Source organism: Chiloscyllium plagiosum, unplaced genomic scaffold (genome assembly GCF_037043375.1).
Source record: "Chiloscyllium plagiosum isolate Xiang-an unplaced genomic scaffold, Cpla_swu_hap1 HiC_scaffold_2, whole genome shotgun sequence".
NCBI lineage: Eukaryota > Metazoa > Chordata > Chondrichthyes > Orectolobiformes > Hemiscylliidae > Chiloscyllium > Chiloscyllium plagiosum.
In genome coordinates this window covers 6563507-6590454 of record NW_028270140.1, presented here as the reverse complement: position 1 = coordinate 6590454, position 26948 = coordinate 6563507, and the positions used below count along the sequence as shown (strand labels likewise).

At 41.6% G+C, this 26948-nt stretch overlaps 1 protein-coding gene across 7 annotated transcripts in view; it reads left to right on the top strand.

Moving 5' to 3' along the window:
• LOC122564092 (zinc finger protein GLIS3-like) overlaps positions 1–26948 on the top strand; it is a 577543-nt gene that overhangs the window by 6397 nt on the left and 544198 nt on the right. The window lies entirely within an intron of this gene.

Below are 26948 nucleotides of genomic sequence, written 5' to 3'. Positions count from 1 at the left end.
GTATTTCAGAGTTCCCCTTACAAAAACAAATGAAGCACAGAGATTACACTGTTATACAAGCAATTCTTGCAGACGTTCAACAATACTTTTTTATTTTGTATCTAAATGATTGTTTAATGATAACATTGGTTAGTTGCAATATGATTATCCTTCTTCATCCATCTTGCATCCAAGTGTGCCTATCATGAATGTTTTCAATTTTTATATTCTAACATCCAAATTTCTAAAGAAATCTCTTTAACTTATAACGTTCTTTTTTGTTTGGGTTTACATCAATGAGAAAATGAACAAATGCTATATGAAATCACTTCTTTTGTGCCTTCACAGTTGTTACATTGTATACCTATTTAATTAGTTGAATCTGAATGGGAACTTGAAAAGATAAAAAGATTCACACGGCATAGGATTGAGACGTTGTAAATTTTGGAGATAACAAAATTGCAAATAAATGCAATTGGATCACAGGAAATGTCTTTTGTATTGGAGCAGATTATTTTAAATTCCTGCTGTGCTTCATGTTGCTAACATTTGGCATTCTCCAACTCATTTAGGCTATGGCAATGCCGTAGAAATGAATACGTTAATGTCATAATCAGGACAGGCTGCAGTGGGATACTGCTTGTTCTATTGAACAAGAATGATTTGATATTGCTGACGTGTTGGATACTTAATTTAATTTGACCTTTAATTGTATATATCAAGCTGTTATGTTTCCTCTGTAATATCTCGGGATTTTGCGTGCACATTAATGAGATTTCAGAACACCACAACAGTGCTCTAACTATTAATTTCTACTCCCTTCACTCATAAATCCACTCATTGGTAACACATGGATTTGACATAAAATAGCATACATAAAATAGATTTAGACAAAGAGTATACAGGAGGAAAGAAAATATTTTTCCCTGGTTTAAAAACAGAAAATTATAAAGATTTGAACAGAGAGAATTACAGCCTTCTTCATTCGCAAGCATGCTTAGATTTTTATATCTCAGCTGTTCTTTATTTTGTGTTTCATTTTACACTCTCAAACAACTTACTTATGTCTGAAATTTTAAAGATAGCGTGATGTTAGTTCTAAACAGCTAATAGATTACAAAAAGGAACACTGAAGAAAATGCAGCTAAAATTGTATTATTCTCTCCAAATATTGGCACTAAAATTTAATTCAAAGAATTTTGAAATTAAAGTTAGTAAAACCTGTGAATTACTTTTGTATTGAACAGGGAAAATAGTTAAAAATTTATACCCCATGTCAGTAGATGTTCCTGCTAGCATAGGGACATATTTGACAATAGTTTGTTATAAAGAGTGAAACAAAAGATAGTTACCAAAGAGGGCACTCAAAGACTATTCCAATTTTGTCAAAATGCATGATAAGAAATAACTGCTGCCTGCAGAGGACTTAATCCTGCCTTTTGTTAAACCAAAAAAAAACTCTCTATTGGAAACCTGTAGCAAATACATCTCTCAAGGAAACATACCGTCTAATAGGTTATTACATTTGTATTCTTTAACTAGTCACTTAGACAATCTTAAACCCCTTTGATTGCTTAGCATGCATGGTCATAAAGCAGCATGGCATACATACAGGGTACAAGTTATACTTGGGACTATTGTACTGAAATCCTGAGTGCGTCACTCAGGAAAACTTGCCAAGACATTCCATCTGCATGAGGCATGTTCAGTTACTGATACACAAGAATGGTTGCAGGATGGCCAGATGGATGCTATAAATGATCCCCTGCATTTTATAAACGGTAATGCTACAAAATTACATTGCTGGTCAGGGACGGAGAATGGGGAGGGGAGGTGGTTTGGTGGGGGGGAGTGTTGGGGAGTGGTGAAACTCCAGCTCAGCTAAACAGTGAAGGAGATTTTAACTTCTGCTCCCTGGTGAAATAATGCAATGGGGAAGTAAAAATTTGAGTTGTTCAGTTTGCTGCATGTTCCTGTAATGCTGTTGGTTTACCTGAGGCCATCCATTCATTCCTGATGAAGGGCTTCAACCCGAAACATGAATTTTCCTGCTCCTTGGATGCTGCCTGACCCGCTGTGCTTTTTCAGCAACACATTCTCAATTCTGATCTCCTGCATCTGCAGACCTCACTGTCTCCTAGGCATCCATTGGACTTGAATAAGTGTTGGAGGGCTAACTCAGCAATTAGCACTCCCCGCCCCAGGGACCTGGGTTCGATTCTACCCGCTGGTGACCGTATGGGTGGAGCTTGCAAATTCTCCCTGTATCTGTGTGGGTTTTCTCTGCGTGCTCTGGTTTCTTCCCCCAATTTAAAGATGTGCAGGTCAGGTGGATTAACCATGCTAAACTACTTCACGATGTGCAGGTTAAGTGAGTTAGCAATGGGAAATGTAGAGTTACAGAGATGGGGTGGGTCAGGGTGGGATGATCTTCAGAGGACCAGCACGGAGTTGATCGGCCAAATAGCCTGCTTCTACAATGTAAAGATTCTAAGCCTGCTTTATTATGAATTTTTTTGGCACTTTTAAAGATACTGAGCTGATATTATTAGATTAGATTGCTTACATTGTGGAAACAGGCCCTTCGGCCCAACAAGTCCACACCGACCCGCCGATGCGCAACCCACCCAGACCCATTCCCCACATTTACCCCTGAACCTAACACTACGGGCAATTTAGCATGGCCAATTCACCTAACCTGCACATTTTTGGACTGTAGGAGGAGACCGGAGCACCCGGAGGAATGTGCAAACGCCACACAGTCAGTCGCCTAAGGCGGGAATTGAACCTGGGTCTCTGGCACTGTGAGGCAACAGTGCTAACCACTGTGCCACCGTGATAGATCATGTGAAACAAAACCATTGATTTCAGAGTTACCACAAAGTAATGCACTTAAAAACCAGATTACAAACTTCAGTCATGAATATTGAGCTAATTTAGTGTTGACGCATGTCAAAAACCATAGGCTGGATTGTATGGGGTTCCACAATCTGCTCCTTTTTGATAAAACAAAAGAAAATTGACCAGGACGCTATCTACAATAATGCTGGCTGCACCATTTTTATGCTTGACAGGTTTTTAATTGGCTCAGGGTGGGTCTACCACCCCTATCTGTGTGGAAGTCCCACCTCAGAGAACATAGAACATTGAACATAGAACATTTCAGTGCAGTAAAGGCCCTTCGGCCCTCAATGTTGTGCTTACCTGTGGAACCAATCTGAAGCCTATCTATCATACACTATTCCATTTTCATCCATATGTTTATCCAATGACCATTTAAAGCCCCTTAACATTAGCAAATTGCCAATCTGAAACGTCAAAAGCTCTGTAGTCCCAACAGCATCAGATTTAAATGCTATAATTAGAGCCAAAGGAAAGAAATTTCTAGAGCCTGGATTGAAGCCAGGTTCAAGGTAGTGGTGAGGCCTGACTGGCAGGTGTAGTAATGTGGTGAAGCAGATCTGGGGCTGGATATGAGGCGCTAAAAGCAGGGTTAAAGCAGGATATGACCTGCTGAGAGGGAGGGGTTGAGGGAAATGCCTCCAATAGTCACAGATGATCCCAAGAGTGTTTGTTCCCAACTGGTCCAGAAAAAGCTGCCAGGCTGCTGGATTGGCATAGGATCTCCCATGGTGTGAGGAAGTAGCAATGAGAAAGTGAACATTGATTTGCTACTTAAAGATGTCGATATGCCCAATAGTGGATGAGCTACCCAGCTCCTACAGTAACCCCTGTGAACTGGGAGATGGGTTGGGTGTGGGGCAGGAAGACAGTAGACAGACAGACAGACAGCACATGCATATTCTGAGCCTTAATGTCCCTCTGCTCGACCCCACCTTCAACATACACTTGCAGAGGAGTGTAAAAATTTAGCCCCAAACTGTATTCATATTGATTGAAAATTAGATCTACTTTCAATTTTAAAAAAACTGTAGGTGCCATCACAAACACAGAATGTCAGATAATCTCTGAATTCTTCTCTTCCACAGTGTTAACTTTTTGTGTTTTGTATTTTGATTTCTAAGTAATTGAATTTTAGGGTTTAATTTTTGTGCATTTCTGATGTGTAATTAATTGTTCGTTATGCTCTATGTCTCACCAACACCACCCACAAAACATTTTGTCCTTAAAAAGATTTGGTGCATTAATTCGGATTCTTAGCTATCACAACAGACACAGTCTTTCACAGTCCTTTTCAATGTAAACACTCTCTTTTGACATATGCCGCTCAATGACAGATCTGCTAACATCAGAGTTATTGTACTTCCCAACCCAACACAATTGAATTCATACCTTACTCTGCCAAGTTTTGAAAGTGATCACTGTAATTGATTCAGTAATATCCTTTTAGAAAAGGGAACAAACCACCGCTACCTCACTTAGTGAATGTCCAAGTCCCATCCTCAGGGAAACTATCCTTGTGAAGTTTGCACATTCTCCCCATGTATCCAGCTGTTCCAGTTTCCTCTCTCACTCCAAAGATGTGCAGGCTATGTGTTTTGGTCATGTCAAATTGCCTATAGTGTGGCTAGGTGTACAGGGATGGGCAGGCTAGGTGGGTTAGCCATGGGAAATAGTGTTACAGGGACAGGGTAGAGTGATGGGTCTGGCTAGCATGTTCTTCAGAGGGTCAGTGTGGACTTGATGGGCAGAGTGCCTGGCTTCTTCACTGTAGGGATTCGATGATTCTATGAACCCTATATCTTACAATATGATTGACTCATAATGCTCTAAAGTAGGGTTGTGCGCTGCTTAATTATGATACAATTGCTTCAAAGATTCACCACCAACTTCTCAGGTCAACTAAAGTGATGACTGTCATCAGATCCAGTGTGACCCTGAAAACTATCCTGAGAACTAATTAAGAAACCTTTATTTTTACCCATTCTATACCACCTGAAATGTAAAATTGACTGATAAATACAAATCCTGCCTTTCATTTACCTCTAACAATTGGATTTGTTGTTGGTGTGTTTGCCGAGCTGGTAGGTTTGTTGGCAGACATTTTGTTCCCTTCCTAGGTGACATCATTGGTGCTGCGTTGCCTCCTGTGAAGTGCTCCTCTTTGAATTGATGAGGTTCTGTTTGAGCTGTTTCGGGTTAGTGCCCATTCCAGTTTTTCCATTGCAGCAGTTTGCATATTCGGTCCAGGTGTTTATTGATGGAGCCTGAGGGTGAGTTCCATGCTTCCAGGAATTCCCTTGCTCTTCCTTGTTTGGCTGGTCCTAGTATTGTTGTGTTGTCCCAGTCAAACTCACGGTTATTGTTGTCCGTGTGTATGGATACCAGGGAGAGTTGGTCGTGTTGCTTGGTTGCTGATTGATGTTCATGGATACAGGTCACTAGCTGTCTGCCTGTTTGTCTTACATGGTGCCTAGAAATGGAGAACACACACCAGAAGATCAATAGAATTTTCACAGGGATCAAATTTAGGAGAGAGGAGGAGAACAACAACAACCGACTCCCATTTCTAGATGTAATGGTTACAAGGCCACTGAGTGATGAATGCACAACAAAAGTGTACAGAAAGACCACAAATACTGATCAGATCCTAAACTACAACAACAATCACCTGAACACCCACAAGAGGAGCTGTATTAGGACCCTGTTCAAGAGAGCAGCAACATACTGCAGCACCTCGGAAGAGAGGAAGGACACTGATACAAAGTCTCCGCTAAAAACGGATAACCTGCACAGCTTTGTCCGCAGATGCCTGACGGGCAAGCAACACCAGGACACTACCCAACACATTGGCTACTCTCCCATACATTTAAAACGTTTCGGAACTAACAACTAGACTGCGCTGTCCACTCGGGACCTTGACAGGACATAAATGGACAGCCACACTCAACAGTGGCTCATCAGAATAAAGAGCCCAATACGCACTATGTGCAGGGTGAATGTAATTTAGAAAATCCCATGCAGTGAGTGTAGGACAAACAGGCAGACAGCTAGCGACCTGTATCCATGCACACCAACTAGCAACCAAGCAACATGACCAACTCTCCCTAGTATCCATACACACGGACAACAAGAACCATGAGTTTGACTGGGACAACACAACGATACTAGGACCAGCCAAACAAGGAGGAGCAAGGGAATTCCTGGAAGCACGGTACTCACCCTCAGGCTCCACCAATAAACACCTGGACCCAATATACAATGGAAAAACTGGAATGGGCACTAACCAGAAACAGCTCAAACAGAACCACATCAATTCAAAGCGGAACATTCCAGGAGCACTTCACAGGAGGCAACGCAGCATTGATAATGTCACCTAGAAAGGGAACAAAATGTCTGCCAACAAACCTACCAGCTCGGCAAACACACCAACAACAAATCCCACCAGCTCCCAAGCTACAGATCTTCACAAGGACTTTAAATGCCATGCAGCATTCTTCTTGTATTCGTTTGTGGGATATGGCATCATTAACAAGGCCAGTATTTATTGTTGTCCCTAGTTGCTCTTGGTTTTGAGCTGCATTCTTGAACTGCTGCAGTCCATTTGGTGTAGGTAGACCCACAATGCTGTTGCAAAGGAGTTTCAGGATCTTGACTCAATGGCAGTGATGGAACAGTGATATAGTTCCAAGTCAGGGTGATGAGTGGCTTGAAGGGGAACTTGCAAGTTGTGGTGTTCCAATGTATGCTGTCCTTCTAGATAGTAGTAGTGGTAGATTTGGAAGATGCTGTCTAAGGAGCCTTGGTGAATTATTTTATCATTTCATTATTTCACAGGGGGCCTCAAGAATATTCTTGGTTTAAAGCATTGTCTCTTCTTATACATTACAACTCAGCCTTCTTTATTCTCGAAGACCCAGTGAGCAGGGTTAACCTTCACATATGTGCTTTTGGCATGCAGTTATACCTCCCAACCATTTTGACCCATAACTGCCTGCATAATAATAGATCTGACTGTAAATTCATCACGGTTGAGAACAAATTTCCTCCAGTTGAACTCAGGAACATCAAATCCTACAGTTTTAGCTCCTCACCGGGCTTCCATTCTCTTGTTTGAATAAACTTACTGCTCAGGAGCTCCACTTCCTGCATCGTATCTCATGTTAAAGCCTGCTTGTGTCACCATCCCCCCCCCTTCTAATTTTATTTATTTCCCCAAAATCAAGTTTTAACTTCTCATCCTCATCAAAAAGGTCTCTACTGCCTAATCTCCTTGTAATCCTATAATATTATCCGCACTTACATCCAGACCCCATTCTTCTGTTCCTCTAAATATAACCTTCTGTATATTGTTCTATTTCATATTCCATTTCATGACGAAACCTTTGTCAGTCATAGCAATTCTCTCTTCTTAAGTTCTTGCCTTTCATAACCTAGCTCTCCACATTGAAAGGTTTTTTTCCAAAACCATATTTTTGACCAATCCCTTTATTCCTCCGCAAAGGATCCAAATTTTACAGCAGAGCTATTACTGAGCAATAGGACCTTCCTTGAAGTGATAGTGGTGCTTCTGTAAAGTGCAACTTTGTGAAACAACTTTGAATGAATCAGATTTTCCCATTCAGGTCCTTGTAAAAGCTGCAGTAATACTGTTTAGAAAATAAAGATACTGAAATATTCTACCCTTATCACAATAATGGTAAGTTATGGACAAACAATTTCAACTTTCATCATCTGATTTTAATATCTCAAACCTTTTAGTGGCTCTTAATCAATTTTGATGAAAGCAGAAATTAGTGGCTTAAGAAGGTCGTGGCTGTCACCTGACCAGCTTGAGCTCTTGAAATGAAAATGGAATAAATAATGACAGTCTGGATCAAAATTACCATTGTATGGCAAGGTGTCGAAACCCAGCCAGATATGAAGGAACCCTCACCTCCTAATGTTGGTTTAAACCTTTCTGAATTAAAATGAAAGTCACCTGCAGTTCATCCATCCTGGGGATAAAAAAAGTGACACCAGACGTTGGAAGCACAAGTGAACTGCATTCCAGGAAAGCGGATTTTGGGCAGAGAGAGAGAAGGAACATGGATTGGTAACAAGAATGAATGGGAAACTGTCTCATTCCCTGCTTTCTTCTCAAAAGTCAATGCTGGTGATAGATAAAGGACAGAAACATCCTTTATCTGTTTCACTACTGATGAGGATACGACTCCTTTAAATAACTGTTGTCTCAGATCCAACTACAGCAACTGAAGGACTCCAAGAACCTTTTAAACTGCATTTTGTCTCTCGGTATATTATACTAGACAACTTGGAATTACTATATCATCAGTTACTGGAACATGATGCATGGATATACACAGTGCATTTTGGCCTTGCCTCGACCTCCTAACAATATACCAAGTATGTTGGTCGTAGGTTTTTACACCACTTATTCTCTTTCTTGACTATGCCCTTCCCCTTCATAATTAAGGATATACTTTAACTCTTTCATTGATTTGTGTAATAGAATGGCTTCAATTCATCTCCCATTATCATATGGGAGTGAAAGGTAATTGCCAACATTGAGAGAATGTTTACTCTTGTTAACTTGTTTATTACTGTCTTATTTGCCTGTTGTACATTATATGTAAGTGGACTGGGCCACAGCTACTACAGGTAGTTCTCCTACAACACGGTAGCTGTGTTCCCTATGTGACGCTGTGTTATGAAAATCGCGCAATATAAGTAATGGGGCCTATGGGAAAAACATGGTTATGGGCAAGCTACCATTAATATCAGTAAAACTTAAAAAAAAAATTGCCTAACACAAATTACAGCACAGTCTAAGTATATCTTTAAATCATATATTTCAATGAAATAGTACAGTAAATTTAGCACTTCAATATGACAATCCCTGACTACAGCACTGTACCTTTCACCTAGCTCCTCACCAGAAAGCACGTGAACTGACTGACCTCATAATGCCGACATGGAATTCTAGTTCTCTCCACAATTCTCCCCCTGTTTGAAATACAGTTCCTTCTGAATGTAGACTACAATTCCCAGTTTCAAGCCAATTTTCAAGGCTTTCAGAGCGGATTACATTCCAAGTTTCTTTGAACGCACTGGATTTGCATTTTGTAAACAGAGGGTCCTGAGGCTGGGTTTTGCTGTTCAGCCTATGCTGGGGATGGAATCATGTAACAGTAAACGGGAGTTCACTTTATTGAAAAACATTCCACAATTCGCTAATCACGTTCAACCAAATCATGTTTAATAAACACACATTATTGGAAAACTATCTGCACTTCACTGATCAGCATACATAAGCACAAATATTTAACATGCATTGAAGGATGTTATCATTTAGCTCATGAACATCAATGGGACTTTTACTGTCCTTCAAAATGATATTTCCCTCCAATTAGGAGAATGCTAATGTGCAGTCTTATAATATTTCCATGATTGGTCTACGGTATATGGAGCATTCTGACACAACTTGAGCCATTGATCCAGATGTTTTACTTAGAATAAATAAAATACTGAGTTTAAACTTCAAAAGTTTGAAATGGTGTGCTACCAGACATCTTTCATTCTGGTTCACTTATTTCAACACTCATGTAAAAATGGAGAAGGGAAACTGGTGTCACAATGTAAATATATCATTGTCTCTCATTGTAGGAGGTTGGAGAAGTATTAATTTGTTTGACGGTGTTTGTTCTGCTACGATTAACTGCCCCTGAGTTTTAATTTCACTAAAGAGTATGTTTCTGTCAGTTCCTGAACTAATTGAATAAAAATATGGAGTAAAAAACCAGTCTGATGGCATCACATAAGCATTGTTGATTGTAGTCAAACCTGTCTGGTTCACAGATGTCCTTTAGGGAGGGAAGAAGAGTAGGAATCAAAATCTCCAGTCCTTACCTGATTTGACCTGCATTTGACTCCAGACCCACAGCAATGTGGCTAATCTTTTACAGCCATTTGGGAAATTAAAAATGGGAATTAAATGTGGGCATAGCCTGAGATGTCCACATTGCATAAAGTATTAAAAGAAACATTTTGTCTAATGTAGAAGCAAGATCTGTGAATAATAATAAAATATCTTGAATCTTTACCACTAATGAGGTAAGAACAGTGCTGTCACTCATCTGTCTATTAGTTAATAAACTTTACATCTACTATAAATACTCAAAGGACAAATCATGAACTGTTCACTTCTCTTCTGTTGATGTCACTGAGATATAGAGAAGTTAGTCCCATATTTTCAAATGCAATTTTAAGATCCCAGCTCATCAGACTTCCTACATTACAGAAAGGGAAATAAAGCTATGCTACTCATCTAACAATTAGCCTCCAGCCCAAATGTAATATCATTGATTTTTCTCTCTCTCATTTTCAAACCAGAGCTCACCCAGGTCTGATCCAGCTAATGAATCTCTTCTTAAAGCAATCATGTGAACATCAAGTCAATAGTTCATCCCAGGGTCAAATGAGACACCAGGATTGTCAATAGAAAATCTTATTGTGAGCAAATGTGAGGTCTTGCACTTCAGAAAAAAGAATACAGGGACAGACTATTTTCCAAATGGTGAGAACATTTCTAAAGCCAAAGTACAAAGCGACCTGGGAGTGCTAGTCCAGAATTCTCTAAAGGTTGACTTACAGGTTGAGTCCATGGTTAGGAAAGCAAATGTAATGTTGTAATTTATCTCAAGAGGGTTGGAATATTAAAGCAGTGATGTGCTACTGAGACTTTATAAAGCTCTGGTTAGGCCCCATTTAGAATGCTGTGTCTAGTTTTGGGCCCCATGCCTCAGGAAGGAGCAACTTGAGCGTGTTTAGCGGAGATTCACACGGATGATCCCTGAAATGGTAGGCCGAACATACGATGTATGTTCTTTAACTGTGTTCATATGTTTCACCATCAAGTAGCACCTTACCAGAAACCTACCGGTGGTCCAATGTTTTTGGGAGTCCTGTAGATACAATGACCTCTCAAAGAATGCCATCAATTAATTTGTGTCAGTTGTTTCCCTGGATTGTATTCATTAGAGTATAGAAGGTTGAGGGGAGATCTAATAGAAACTTACAAGATAATGAATGGCTTAGAAAGGGTGGACGCTGGGAATTTGTTTCCATTAGGCAGGGATACTAGGACCTGTGGGCACAGCCTTAGAATTAGAGGGGTTCAGTTTAAAACAGAAATGAGGAGACATTTCTTCAGCCAGAGAGTGGTGGGCCTGTGGAATTCATTGCCATGAAGAACATTGGAGGCCGGGATATTAAATGTCTTCAAGGCAGAGATTGATAAATTCTTAATCTCGCAAGGAATTAAGGGATATGGGGAGAGTGCGGGTAAGTGGAGTTGAAATGCCTATCAGCCATGATTGAATAGTGGAGTGGACTCGATGGGCCGAATGGTCTTACTTCCATTCTTATGTCTTATGGTCTTATTCTTAGATTGTTTCCAGAGAGAGAAATGGAGCAGGTAATTAGGGAGTAGAGTTTGGAGTGGGGATTGAAACCAAAGGCTTCAGTCTTTCAAATGTGCTAATTGGAAGAAATTTCTATTTGTCAAGTATTGAGATGTTGGATAAGCAGGCTAATAATTTGATAGCAGTTGAGGAATCAAGAGAATGGAGCAGGTAATAGTTGGGGAACGGAAAAAAAAAACACTTCAAGTGTCCCTGGCTATGACTATATAGATAAAAATGGAATCATCATAACCATCATGTTCCTTTTCTCTCGTGTGCTTACTTAGTTATTTCTTAAATACATCAAAGCTGTTTGTTTCACTCACCCTCTCTGCTATTGAATTCCCCATTCTCACCTTTCTTTGGGTAAACATGTTTGTTCTCAGATTTCTATCGGATTTTGTTTAGTGACTACCTTATAATGATGATCTCTCATTATGCTCTTTCCTTCAAAATTAAACATTGTATCCTTCTATATCCTTCTATCCAAAACTTACGTAATTTAAAAGATCTCAGTTAAGCCACTTATCTTTTATTCAAGGTTCTTCCCCATTTTTTATAGATTTTTTAAATCAACCTGTCACATGTGATGATACATGTCTGGAGAAGACAGAATTTGGATCCAGACCTCCCTGATGTTTATATCCAGATATTTCTGATAACAGAATCTTCTCTGTACCACCTCCAGTGCTTCTACATCCACCAAAGAATATCTTTAAGGCATTCTATAATAAAACTCTTCTTTAACTGTGTTCATATGTTTCACCATCAAGTAGCACTTTACCAGAAACCTACCGGTGGTCCAATGTTTTTGGGAGTCCTGTAGATACGATGACCTCTCAAAGAATGCCATCAATTAATTTGTGTCAGTTGTTTCCACTGGTCAGGTGTGCTGCAGTCGGCACTATCTTTTGCATTGTTTACAGGAGCAATAGATATAATGTTGAGACACCCTAATTTACTCACTGTCATCAGTAATTCATTAGGAAAGGAAAATGAATGGGTTCATCTTTTATCTAATACTTTTCACACCTTCATGACTTCATTTAAGAGTTTCACAATGAATGATATACTTTTGAAATTCAGTCATTGTATTTGTGAACAAATGCAGTGGTTAGTTTGCATAGAGCTAGGTCTTAGGAACAGAAGGAAGGTATGACTTGGTATAAAACAGAAAGTGCTGAAGAAACTCGGTTGGTCTGGCAGCAGCTGTGGAAAGAAAAGAAGTTAACAGGCACCTGTACCACATACTCGCCCACCAAGCTTTGTCTCATCTGCAAGTTGGGAGATATGACATTCAGTTTCCTCATCTGGTTGGTAGTTATTAATAAAATATTTAAAATACTGGTTAATTGCTTCACTACTCCATTCAGCGCTCAGGAAATGAAGTTGCTTAAAAGAGTGAAACACCTCCCATCCATTGATTTTGACGGCACTCTGCATTGATTTTGAAATGAGCACTTGCTGTTTTTTTGTTCCACCTCGATAATGATGTTATTGATTAAATAGCTATGTCCATTATGAATTGTCTGTTATGGTTGAGTTTCAGCTGTTTATGTTGTGAGGGTGAGTCGTAACCCTTTGTTTCCTCTTCGACCAAATGAGACCCACCTCTCTTTGTTTAAGCTTCCAATCAACTGCTCCTACAAGTAACAATTTCTAATCAAAATGTTACACTTTACTCACTCATATCTCTACCAAATCATTTTTGCATAGTTTATATTCCAAGTTAGTACACATGACTATGTTATCCAATCATGTTTGATACAAGTTTAATTACATTACATGTATTTATGTTATCTAACCTCACGTACACATATCCTAGCAGCAGTACATACTTTGTGATTACTATTATCTACCTTCACAGTCTATGTTTCCTTTTCAGTCTCTTCTATTGCCTACACTGTACTTTTCCCTTTCAATTCATCCTATTCCTGCGTATCTTTCTCTCTTTCAGTGAGAGTCAGAACAGGTATTCCATTAATTCATAAATAAATTACCATTTTAAGAGGTTGGAAAATCAGATTACAACTTTGATGTGGTTTCTGGTATTTGATTGCAAGCTAATTGAATTAAAATATTGAAGGGTATTTTCACATGACAGACACATTTCTTTCCCTCAGCATCATTTGTAGTTTGTTGATCAGGGCTTTTATCAGGTAGTATAAGTTTAATTGTTTTTCTGCAATGAATGAAAATATTTTCCAAAGTTATTGCATAAAATCTGAGGTCTTTACACAATGGATTCTGGATAAGTGGCTATGGAGGATGTATGAGAATGCATTGGGGGGCATGGGTGGTGGGTGTGGGAAATGGGTGAGTTGTGGGTGAAGTTGAGGAGGCTTTTAAACAAGGTTAAGAGCTGTCACTAAGAACTTAGGTGGGTGTTCTAACTAGTCCACCTCTGCCTTCACACTCCTCCTGCACCGATTCACCGTTTGTAAATTGAGGCCAAACTGCATGGAAGAAGAGAAAAGTCCAGAAGAAGAGTTGCACAGCAGTCAAGAGTGTCATTTGCGGGTCACATACTGTACTATCTGGCAAAACATATCCCCATGAGAGATACCCAGCCCATAATCACTGTAAACTGCTTAATTGGTAAAACCCTAGAGACTGTGTGAAGCATTACCTAATTAAATGTGATAGATTTACTCAACCTTGGCCTCTCTGCACTGTAAATATGAACCTCTGGCATATTCCCAAGATGTAATTATGGCATGATCCAGAGCTTTAGGACAGTTTATTCACAAAAATACCAAGTATTGTTGGTGACAAATCTCTTTAATCTTTTGTAATCTTTTCTTCTTGCACCTGTGCTAAACAAATCACATGGCGAGACTCCCAGTCCAAGAGACTGGGATCAATCAGCACTAATGTATGCACTATACTCTTGGGAAGATAAACATAAAATCAAACACAATTTAGAGGAAGATAGTTTACATTTTTATGTTTTACATTAGGGAAATTTAGGAATAATGTATGTTTTTCGGCAATATGTTACATTAGAGTATAGTCTTGAGTGATAAGGAAATACTACAGGTTATATATGGGCATGCAATGTCATTTTAAAAAAATATGTTCAGTAGAACCTGATTGCAGAGACTTTATTTAAGTGATAATATGTCGTCGTGCATAGACATTGTGTACATAATTTCATGTATGTTAGCTATTAGGAAGAAAAATAAAATGGATATGATTCAGTTTCAACTTGAGATGACCCAGTTTACAGGTCATCAAGGTCAAGACTAACCAAAACAGTTTTTTTTAAAAGTCAAAGGCATATTAGAATAAGCTGGTATCGGTTACTAGTTTTTCATCAGCTGCTGATTTCAGTCTTTGAAGAATAGGGAGATGTGTCAATTTACGATAGGATAGTTCAGCCTGCAATTGTCCTTTATTTGTGTGATATGATTATATAGGTTCAATCTATTTTTCTAGAATTAATTTCATCCATAGTGGATGAAGTATTTGTCCAATACAGCAACAGTGTATTTGAGTTGTGGAAGTTTGTTTTACAATTAATATATTGCATATGGAATTATTATCCAATAAATATATTTGATGCATTGGTTATCTTGATAATTTTTTTTAGTTCTCTGGTAAATAATCAACAGTTCCACAGATACTACTTTATGCATCTAAACCATATGGATCCTCAGTAAATCAACCAGTAGATTATCAGATAACTAATTGAGGAGGGTTAAATTACAGATCCAGTTGCTGTTATACAAAACTAACGGACAGGTAAACGCAGGAAAAGTGTTCCTGATTACCAGGAATCTGGAACCAGGGAGATTAAAGATATGGTACAGGTGATGTAGAGCTGAATTGAGGAGAAATTTCTTCACCAGAGAGTGGTGAGCCTGTGGAGTTCTCTTCCATGGGAAGTGGTTGAAGCCAAAACGTTGAATGTTTTCAGGAAGGAGTTACATGGGACCAAAGGGGTCAAAGGGTATGAGGCAAAAGTGGGAACAAGGTACTGAGTTGGATGATCAGCCATGGTCATAATAGAATGGTGGAGCAGCATCAAAAGGCTGACAGGTCAATTCCAGCTGCTATTTCCTATGCTCCTAAACAAATCAGCATCAACAGTCTATTCAGCATAAAAGGCACCATAGCTAAACAATATCGTATCCTTGTTTGACATCCATGCACACACACGTCAAAGTAGGAATCAATGAGTAGCAATCCAGACTGAAGTAATTCTATTTAAGTTTGAGGACAATAAAACAAACATAACTGCATGCAGTACTACCTGAAATAACTCCACAGAGGCTGGTATCCCGTCACCAAGTCACCCTTTATTTATACATGGAGAGTCCTTGACACTGATCCAGATCCTTCAGAGCCAACTCTGCGTGAGGAGGATGTCTGACACTCTTGTTTCTATTTGTCAGCCAGGGCTCCCTGACTGGACCAAATTGACAGCCCGGATCGGGGAACTCATAGTCTATGAGGTCCATCTGGCTGGCCTCGTTACAATCACTACACTGGCCAGTTCAAACTTATGAACTCAAAGAATTTCTGGTTCAAATGAGGCAGTATCACATTGTATGATATTCAGTAGGTGTTGTTATATATCTATGATTGAATTTATTGAACTTCAGTTGGATAACTGGCACCTTTCTCATCATTATTAATTTCTTGCTGCTATTAAAATAAATACAATCTAACACTTATTTAATAAGATGGGGGTGGCATACCTTTCTTAATTGCTCAATTTTTAAAAGGTGTAAAGCTGTTTAAACATTGCCAAATCCAGACAAGGGCTATCAGCAATATATTAGACTGATACAGAGAAATTCAGGGAAGGGTCTCAATTGGTACCAGTACTGAGTGGTTGCTTTACACTTCTTTTGCTGTCTGTAAAATTGCTTGTGGGGCAGAGATGGGTAGGAAGGTGCTGACAAAGATACCCAAGACATTTTATATCTAATAGAGTCATCCAGCATGGAAACAGGCCTTTCTGCCCAACCAGTCCATGCAGAACATAATCCCAAACTAAACTAGTCTCACCTTCCTGTTGCTGGCCCATATCCCTCCAAACCTTTCCTATTCATGATTCTGTGTTACGATCAAGCCCTCCACAATCACCTGATGAAGGAGCGTCGCTCCGAAAGCTAGTGTGCTTCCAATTAAACCTGTTGGACTGTAACCTGGTGTTGTGTGATTTTTAACTTTCCTATTCATGTACTTATCCCAAAGTCTTTTAAACATTGCAGTTGTAGCCACATCCATACTTTCCTCAGGAAGTTCATTCCACATGTGAGCCAGAAGAGGAGCACAAAATTGTGCCTTTGTGTTTTGATCATACCCCTTTAAGTAGGATTCCTTTCTCCATTAAACCAAAGGTCCTGCAGCAGTGATAGCTTCCTCGGTAACAATGCTGAGTCAAGGGACTGAAGCATCTTCAATCAACATTACATTTCGTGAATAACTGGATTTACTAGGACTTGAAACTCAATTTTTAACTTTACGCAGGGAGGGTGAACAGTTAAAATGATAAAAGTGGTCTTACTGCATTGTTCTCATTGGGAAATCTTTGATTGCCCTATTAACTGCAACATTAAACTGTATCAGAAAAGTGTGCATCAGTAAACAGCGGGTGCTTTATCAATACTTGCAAATTAGCATCTCAAAGATGTGCTTGAGATTGCAATGCTATTTCAAATGGGAAAAGACGATAGCCTCTTTTATTAATTGCTCCCGGTGCACTGGTACAATACTGTAGTGCTTGGTACTTCACCAGGTGAAGATCCCTATGACTAGCCACAATAACTAATCTCTGAGTTTGGATGTGATGGTGCATATGATGACCTCATCCCAAAAAGATTATTTTTCCTCAAAGGAGGGCCCTTTGCTGTTGAAAAGAATTTGGAGGAAGGGGAACGGAAACAAGAAATGGTTAGCATTGAAACTCTGCTCAGTTGCAGGTTATACATGCCTTGTGTTTAATTTAATGCCACTCAATCTGTGCATGTTTTCAGTGCTTGACGAAGAGTTGCAAATAGTTTTCAGAGCCTCTGCTTAGTGAAGCCTCCAGCCTTGAAATGACTGAGGAGCTTAAACATTGGACTGCAGCACTACCCCTCTCTGAGGATGAAAGATCAGTCCTCAGCAGAGGCCTCACCTTCATTCCCCTACGGTCTCGGATTAACGAGTTCAGCACGCGGCGAGACATCGAACAATTCTTCCGCCGCCTTCGCCTCCGTGCCTACTTCTTCAACCAAGATTCCCGCCCACCCTCTGATGACCCCTTCTCCCGTCTCCAACACACCCCATCCACCTGGACACCCCGTACTGACCTCTTACCCGCCCTCGATCTCTTCATAGCCAACTGCCGCCGCGACATTAACCGCCTCAACCTCTCCACCCCTCTCACCCACTCCAACCTCTCACCCTCGGAATGTGCAGCCCTCCACTCCCTCCGTTCCAACCCCAACCTCACTGTCAAACCAGCAGACAAGGGAGGTGCAGTAGTAGTTTGGCGCACCGACCTTTATACCACTGAGGCTAAACGCCAGCTCGCGGACACCTCATCCTACTGCCCCCTTGACCATGACCCCACCCCCCACCACCAAACCATCATCTCCCAGACCATCCAGAAACTCATCACCTCAGGGGATCTCCCATCCACCGCCTCCAACTTCATAGTCCCACAACCCCGCACCGCCCGCTTCTACCTCCTGCCCAAAATCCACAAACCTGACTGCCCCGGCCGACCCATTGTCTCCGCCTGCTCCTGCCCCACCAAAGTCATCTCTGCATACCTCGACATGGTCCTGCCCCCCTTAGTCCAAGAACTCCCCACCTACGTTTGGGACACCACCCATGCCCTCCACCTCCTCCATGATTTTCACTTCCCCCGTCCCCAACGCCTTATCTTCACCATGGATATCCAGTCCCTGTACACCTCCATCCCCCATCACGAAGGACTCAAAGCCCTCCGCTTCTTCCTTTCCCGCCATACCACCCAGTACCCTTCCACTGAGACCCTCCTTCGACTGATTGAACTGGTCCTCACTCTGAACAACTTCTCTTTCCAATCCTCTCACTTCCTCCAAACCAAAGGAGTAGCTATGGGCACCCGCATGGGCCCCAGCTATGCCTGCCTCTTCGTAGGATATGTGGAACAGTCCATCTTCCGCAGCTACACTGGCACCACCCCCCACCTTTTCCTCCACTACATAGATGACTGTATCGGCGCTGCCTCGTGCTCCCCTGAGAAGGTTGAACAGTTCATCCACTTTACCAACATCTTCCACCCCGACCTCAAATTTACCTGGACCGTCTCAGACTCCTCTCTCCCCTTCCTAGACCTCTCCATTTCTATCTCGGGTGACCGAATCAACACGGACATTTACTATAAACCGACCGACTCCAACAGCTACCTAGACTACACCTCCTCCCACCCTGCTCCCTGAAAAAATGCCGTCCCATATTCCCAATTCCTTTGTCTCCGCCGCATCTGCTCCCAGGAGGACCAGTTCCAATACCGAACAACCCAGATGGCCTCCTTCTTCAAAGACCGCAATTTCCCCCCAGACGTAATCGACAATGCTCTCCACCTCATCTCCTCCACTTCCCGTTCCTCCGCCCTTGAGCCCCGCCCCTCCATTCTCCACCAGGACAGAACCCCACTGGTCCTCACCTACCACCTCACCAACCTCCATATACATTGTATCATCCGACGTCATTTCCGCCACCTCCAAACGGACTCCACCACCAGGGATATATTTCCCTCCCCTCCCCTATCAGCGTTCCGAAAAGACCACTCCCTCCGTGACTCCCTCATCAGGTCCACACCCCCCACCAACCCATGCTCCACTCCCGGCACCTTCCCCTGCAACCGCAAGAAATGCAAAACTTGCGCCCACACCTCCCCCCTTACTTCCCTCCAAGGCCCCAAGGGATCCTTCCATATCCACCACAAATTCACCTGCACCTCCACACACATCATTTACTGCATCCGCTGCACCCGACGTGACCTCCTCTATATTGGGGAGACAGGCCGCCTACTTGCGGAACGTTTCAGAAAACACCTCTGGGACACCCGCACCAACCAACCCAACCATCCCATGGCTCAACACTTCAACACCCCCTCCCACTCCACCAAGGACTTGCAGGTCCTTGGCCTCCTCCATCGCCAGACCATAGCAACACGATGGCTGGAGGAAGAGCACCTCATCTTCCGCCTAGGAACCCTCCAACCACAAGGGATGAACTCAGATTTCTCCAGTTTCCTCATTTCCCCTCTCCCCACCTTGTCTCAGTCCCAACCCTCGAACTCAGCACCACCTTCCTAACCTGCAATCTTCTTCCTGACCTCTCCGCCCCCACCCCCACTCCGGCTTATCACCCTCACCTTAACCTCCTTCCACCTATCGCATTTCCAACGCCCCTCCCCCAAGTCCCTCCTCCCTACCTTTGCACAGTTTCCTCATTCCTGAAGAAGGGCTCATGCCCGAAATGTCGATTCTCCTGCTCCTTGGATGCTGCCTGACCTGCTGCGCTTTTCCAGCAACACATTTTCAGCTCTGATCTCCAGCATCTGCAGTCCTCACTTTCTCCTGCAGCTGGAATCCACAAACCTTTGACTCAGAATGGGTGCTGCTAATTTGTTTAAACTTTTTCACTCTTGATATTAGCTAATTTCCATCTAAGGCACAGAGATACCAAGGAGTTATTGAAGTAAGTGAAGTTACATAAGCCAAAGGTCACGGTTGGGATTTGGTAATATATTGTACTCATGGAAAGCTCTACTCTTCTTTTGAAAAAAGGTGAAAATTAACTCTCAGTAGTCTGAATGTGACAAGATTTATCTCATGTAAATTACTCATTTTGGAATATATATGTATTACAGACCTCAATTCTATTGCCCAATCTTAACCAAACTACCTTTAAGTGTGTCCCACCAATGTGGAAGGCATTAGTGTCATTGCATTCTGTTTTATGATTCATTTGCACCTTAAGTGCAAATCAAAACCTATAATCAAATGATACAATATATTGACTGACTGTGTGGGGTGAATTTTATGGCCCCCTTGAGTGTTTGATGGCAGTGGTCTCAGAAAACAGAACAGGTAGCCTTCCTGCTTCCATTATCCCACCCTCAACCCATCACCTTCATTACGGTGGGTGAGTAAAGTATGAAGCAGTCCACCTTTGGGTCTATTTAGATTACTTACAGATTTTCTGATATAACGTGCATTTCGTCAATGCGAATTGGCTATGATGTGATTGATGAATTACGGACGCTGTTTGGATAACGCGAACCTTCTAGGGAACAGGTGTAGCAATCTTCTACAACATGATTTTCTAAAGTGGTTTCCCATAGCACAATTTTCTATAGAACAGGGTGGCAGAGGTATACAACCGTAGGGTTATAGCAGAACGACCCGTACTAACCTTATTCCATGGGAAGCCTGACAGTTGTCCTTCGTTGGGGAGTCTCCGCTGCCTACTTCAAGCCCCACTCCACCACATACAACTCCCCTGCCACTAATACAGATGCCAATTTCCCTTCACAACTTCACCTCTTGCTGGTGAATGCCAAGTGGGTCTGTCCGAAATGACTGGACTTGCCTGAAGTCTAGAATCCTCACCTCAATTACAGAAATCGCTGCAGAAACTCAGTAGATCTGGCAGCATCTGGGGAGAGAAAGTTGAATTAATATTTCAAGTCCAGTGACTTCATCAGAATGGACTCAAATCATAACTCTGCTTTCTCTCTCCACAGATGCTGCTCGACCTGCTGAATTTCTCCAGCAATTTCTGTTCTTGTTTCAGATTTCCAGCATCTGCAGTTGTTTGTTTTGCTTCATCTCAAGAGCTCAGCAATGGCTACAATCTGATGCTGCAATTACCGGGAGGACAGAACTGTCACCAAATCAGATTGGCCAGCTTCTGCCTCAGGCAATACTTCCTCTGAAGAGAGCAGAGATCCCACTCATTCAATTAACACTGCACCCCCCCCAAACAATGTGATATCATTGCAGGCAACCAGGGTTAGGGGCTGGAATGACAATGAACCTTTTGACTGGGGTCATGGGGAATATTCCCCTCCAATCCTGTGATTTTATTCAGGAGAGATAATTAAAAAATGGTTAATATAATAGGGTAATATATGTTATAGAAAATTGATACTATCAAATTACTTTACCAAGCTTTTAAAGAAGTGTTTTCTCTAGTTAATGATCTGGGGACACTGGTGTTTTTGTTTATCTGGTAATTGTGAAAGTTAGACAATAAATTAATGGATTAAATTAACCACATTGGTATAAATCTATTGTATTCATTTCATGTGTTAAATGTGCACTCATTTGAATGAAGCTTACTTGTGCACCACTTAAATTGTTTCATTGAGGCTGACTAAATTATTGTGATCATGCTGCTCGTTGCTTTTTAAGAAATTGACAACTATAAAATATTGTAAGCTGTTGGCTATAGTTGCAATGCACAAATGTGGGAAGACACAGATTAGTTCTTGGAATGTTAATTGTGTTGTACTAACTCTCAGGTCAACTTATCATTATTAATTTATCGGTTTATTATGGTGAAGTTGGTAAAAGTAAAAGACAGCAAGCCTGAACCATGCAACAAAGGAGACTTATAATTGCATTGTGCCAGTATTTTCTGTTCAGTGAGACACTTTTATAATGAACTTGCATCTTGACAGAGAATAGCAATGCACTTTAAACTAACAATACAAATGCAACGAGTCAGCAGTTAGCAACTGCTGGACAACAGGCTGCTTAGAAATTCTGAGGATATCTGAATGCTTATACTGTGTAAACAACAGTCTCCAAACATGGTCATCAATATTCTGAGCTGATTATTTTTAAACAAGCTATGTGACACATGGAAATACACCGAGAATATCTGCAGAGAGCATTAAAGGAGTTTGAATTATGTTGTTAACTGAGTACAGCTGAAGCAGATTATTTGGTTAAAACCAAAATCAGATCATTCAGTGTTGTGGAACAAAGACACTATTTGACAGACATTTTCATCTTGCATTCATCAGGGCTATTCCTCACAAACAGTATAAATGCTTTTCTGCTTTTGTGGTATTTTTGCAATTGTCCTAATGATTGCAAGAAGAAAATCTTTGATTAAAAAGTTTCTGTCAGTAATACTCAAATTCTGTACTACCAAATGACAATTAGATGATTCATAGAATCAGGCCATTCAGCCCATCAAGTACACACTGAACCACTAGAAGATATCCCACTGAGACCTAGTCCCATTCCCTATCTCTGTAAACACAGCATTTCCCATGACTAATCCACCAAGCCAGCACACCCCTGGACACTTGTCTTGTGGTTCATTATATTTATTACAGTGCTATTGTTTTGGGTTCATTATATCTGGTTAGAATGTTGGTGGTAAAAATAGCACACTCTGTCATTTTTCCATTCAATAGGGTAATAGTCTCATAGAAATGTACAGCACAGAAAATGACCTTTCGGCCCAACTCGCTCATGCCAACCAAATATCCCAACTTAATTTAGTCCCATTTGCCAGCACTTGGCCCAAATCCCTCTAAAAACTTCCTATTCATATACATGTCCAGATGCCTTTTAAATGTTGTAGTTGTACCAACCTCCACCACTTCCTCAGGCAGCTCATTCCATACACACCGCCCTCTGGGTGAAACAGTTGCCCCTTAGATCCCTTTGAAATTTTTCCCCTCTCACTCTCAACCTATGCCCTCTAGCTCTGCACTCCCCACGCCAGGGAAAAGACTTTGTCCATTTATCCTATCCATGCCCCTCCTGACTTTATAAACCTCTATAAGGTCACCCCTCAGCCTCTGACACACCAGGGAAAACAGCCCCCAGCCTGTTCAGCCTCTCCCTATAGCTCAAATCCTCCAAACCTGGCAACATCCTTGTAAATCTATACTGAACCCTTTCAAGTTTCACAAAGCACTCAACATTAGGAAGAAAAATCAATTCATATCATTAAGAGTGCGAAATGGAGGAGTTGGGGGAAGTTAAAAGCACCTTTTCGAGAAGAGTATTGGTAAGAGTTTTGAAAGCAGTCAGGGTTTTGATAAGGTAAAGGTTCGAATGATAGAATTCTAGAACATGCGAGCAGGATGTCTGATACAGTGGTTATCTGTGATGTAATCAAAATAGGCAAAGAATGACGAGACGTTAAGGTAGCAGACTGTACAGGGGAACCTCGATTATCCGAATACCAATTATCGGAAAATCAGATTATTCAAAGGAGATCTGGAGGTTCCAATAGAAACATTACATCAAAGATGTGTTTCCAACAGTGATCACCTCTTTTGTTTACAGTGATTTTAAAGAGGCACCGTCTCCAAATGACTGACCTCCTGCCCTCTCTCTCCCCACAATTTCCCTAGAGTTCTACAGTTCTAACAACACCCCCGCCCAAACCGCTTCCCAGGAATAATCTCTCCAACATTGTCCTGTGCAGGACAAACGTGGAACCTGTCAAAAATTTGCAGTAAAATGTTGTGTGTGGCTGTGGCTGTGTCTGCGCGCTATTTGGAGACTTACCCCACAAAGGCATCTACAGCAGCAGCAGCAGTCTTGTTGTTGGCATCCAGTCCGGATGCCCTGGGGAGGGGCCGGGGAGTGGGGGGGGGGGGGGGGGGGGGGCTCGCGCGCTTTGTTCTTGTGGGTGGGGGGCAGTGTTGGTCCGGGTTGGGGGGCGGGCAGCGGGTTTGGAGCGGGTTGGGGTGGGGTTGGACCGGATTTGGTGGGGGGGGTAGGATTTGTTCTGGGTTTGGAGGTGGTGCTGGATGGGGGGGGGGAAACGAGAGGGGGTTGGGGGCGGGGCCTCGCGCAGTGTGTGCTGCTGCAGACTCCTAAAAGGGGAGCAGTCTTTAAAATTCCGAGCCCCAGAGGAAAGGCATTTTAATTGATTATCCGAATGAAATAGTGCCCACCCAACACGTTCGGATAATCAAGTTTCCACTGTATATGTAAAGTTTAGGAGATCGATGGGAGCAATTGAAATTTGAAGGAGGTTGGAAGCTCCTGGAACGCGTGAATGTAGGTCAACACAAGTAAAAGACTTTTGTTCAAGTGATGACAATTCAGATGTGTCATTACTCAACTGTGGTTAATAATCCGGTGATGATAATTTAGGATTGAATATCTTCACTCAAAGGATTATATGGGAAGCTTTAGAGTTCTCTATCCCAGAAGATTTTAGATGCTCCTTGATCAGATATTTTTAAGACCTACACATCACTGAACACTATGGGCAAGTTGGGATGGCCAATTCACCGAACCTGCACATCTTTGGACTGTAGGAGGAAACCAGAGCACCTGGAGGAAACCCACACAGACACATGGGGAGAATGTGCAAACTCCACACAGAAAATCACCCAAAGCTGAGAATTGAACCCATGTCCCTGGCGCTGTGAGGCAGCAGTGCTAATCACTGAGCCACCGTGCCGCTGCTAAAGTATGGACATTGCCATATGCAATCGTGACAGTTAAGTACAATGGAATGAACGTAGAGAATGCTGGAGAAACTCAGCAGTTTTGGCAGCATCTGTAGAGAGAGGAACAGAGTTAATGTTTCCAGTCCGGTATAACTCCTCTTCAGTACTGAAAGGTGTTAGAAATTTTTTTTTCATGTATTGACAGAGGCAGAGAAGAAGCAAGAGGATGGATGCCATAAAGGCCCAGTGCAAAAGACAAAGTGCTTGTTAATAGTGAAAAAGAGGTGTAAAATGGGTGTGAATTAGAGTGTGAAAGGGAGAATATAGCTCCTCTCCACTTATTAAAATGTAAAGTCGCTATAGTCTTACCAGCCCAAAAAAAAAGGAAACTTGCCTGCTTCAGAAATCAAGGAAACTGCAAGGATAGCAATCCTAAGCCAAGAAAATTGATGAGGTTAAATGTCCTACAGATATTAGAATGGAGCAATTGCCTGCTTTGGTAGGAATCCTTGATAATGGAAACCTAATGTTCCCCAGCTTAAGTAGATTTACAGATGTCACGTTGTCAGGAACAGAATCAAAGTCAGTAGCCATCAACCGAGAGATCTGTTCATTTGCCACGTCTGAGGAGAACGTGTTCTGGCAGAATAGTGAAACCTTCAAATTGATTTCACAAGTTCAGGTGGAGATTTGAGGGGGGAGAGTCAGTGATAAATGTAATTATACCTAATTCTCAATGCTAACAATGGGGGAAAACTTTGGGAGAATCCTCTGAAAAGGTTACTGTTGGGAAGTGGATTATGCACCACCCAACATAATTATGTCACATGGACTTGAGGTAACAGCTTTGGACCTCAATGGACTAAGGCATAACATGGAGGTCTCCCTAATAGTCTCAATGCTTATCCTTCCAATGTGACTTGTATCCTTGAAGAGATGACATCATCTTGCAGTTGTACAGGATATTGATGAGGCCACTTTTGGAATACTGCATACAGTTCTAGTTGTCCTATTATACGAAAGATATTATTAAATTGGAAAGGTTTCACAAAAGATTTACAAGGATCTTACAATGACTGGAGGGTTTGAATTATAAAGAAAGGCTGGTTAGACTGGGACATCTTTTCTCTGGAGCATAGGAGGCTGAGGGTGGAGGCTTGTGGAGGCTTATAAAATCATGAGGGGCATAGACAAGATAAATAGCCAAGGTATTTTCCATACGGTAGGGAGTTCAAAACTAGAGGCTGTAGGTTTAAGGTGAGAGGGGAAAGATTTAAAAGGGATGTGAAGGATACGTTTTTCACACAGAGCGTGGTACGTATATGGAATGAGCTGCCAGAAGAAGTGGTGGATGCAGGTGAAGTTACAACATTTAAAAGAACAAACCACGACAAGCAGACAAAACACAGCCAGATACCCGAACCACCTTACCATATATCAAAGAAGTTTCAGAAATGACAGCCAGACTACTGAGACCCCTCGGAATCCTAGTAGCACACAAACCCACCAACACTCTCAAACAAAAACTAACAAACTTAAAAGACCCAGTACAACCCATGGATAAAACCAACATGATCTATAAAATTCCATGCAAGGACTGCCACAAACACGACGTAGGACAAACAGGAAGAAAGTTAGCCACCAGGATACATGAACATCAGCTAGCCACAAAAAGACACAACCCCCTCTCCCTCATAGCCCTACACACGGATGAAAAAAACCACCATTTCGACTGGGACAACACATCTATCCTGGGACAGGCTAAGCAAAGACTTGTCAGAGAATTCATAGAGGCCTGGCACTCCAACCACAATGCCATAAACAAACACATAGATCTAGATGCCAACTATCAACCCCTCAGAAAACGAACAGGAAATGACATCACCACAAACCCCAGGAACCCCATCCAGGAGAAAGATATAAATAGAAAGCAGGAGACAACAGCTTCGCTTCACTTGGAGGTCACCACTGATGATGTTACCTAGCCAGGTAATGAAAAGTCTGGATATCAAACCTACAGCTCAGCAAGCAAACCTACACCCTAAATTTAAAAGATATTTGAACAGGTACATGGACATGAAAGGATTAGAGGGATAAGGGCCAAACTTCTGAACAAGTTTATCTTGGGAAACCTGTTCAGCATGGACAAGTTGGACCGAAGTGTCTGTTTACATGCT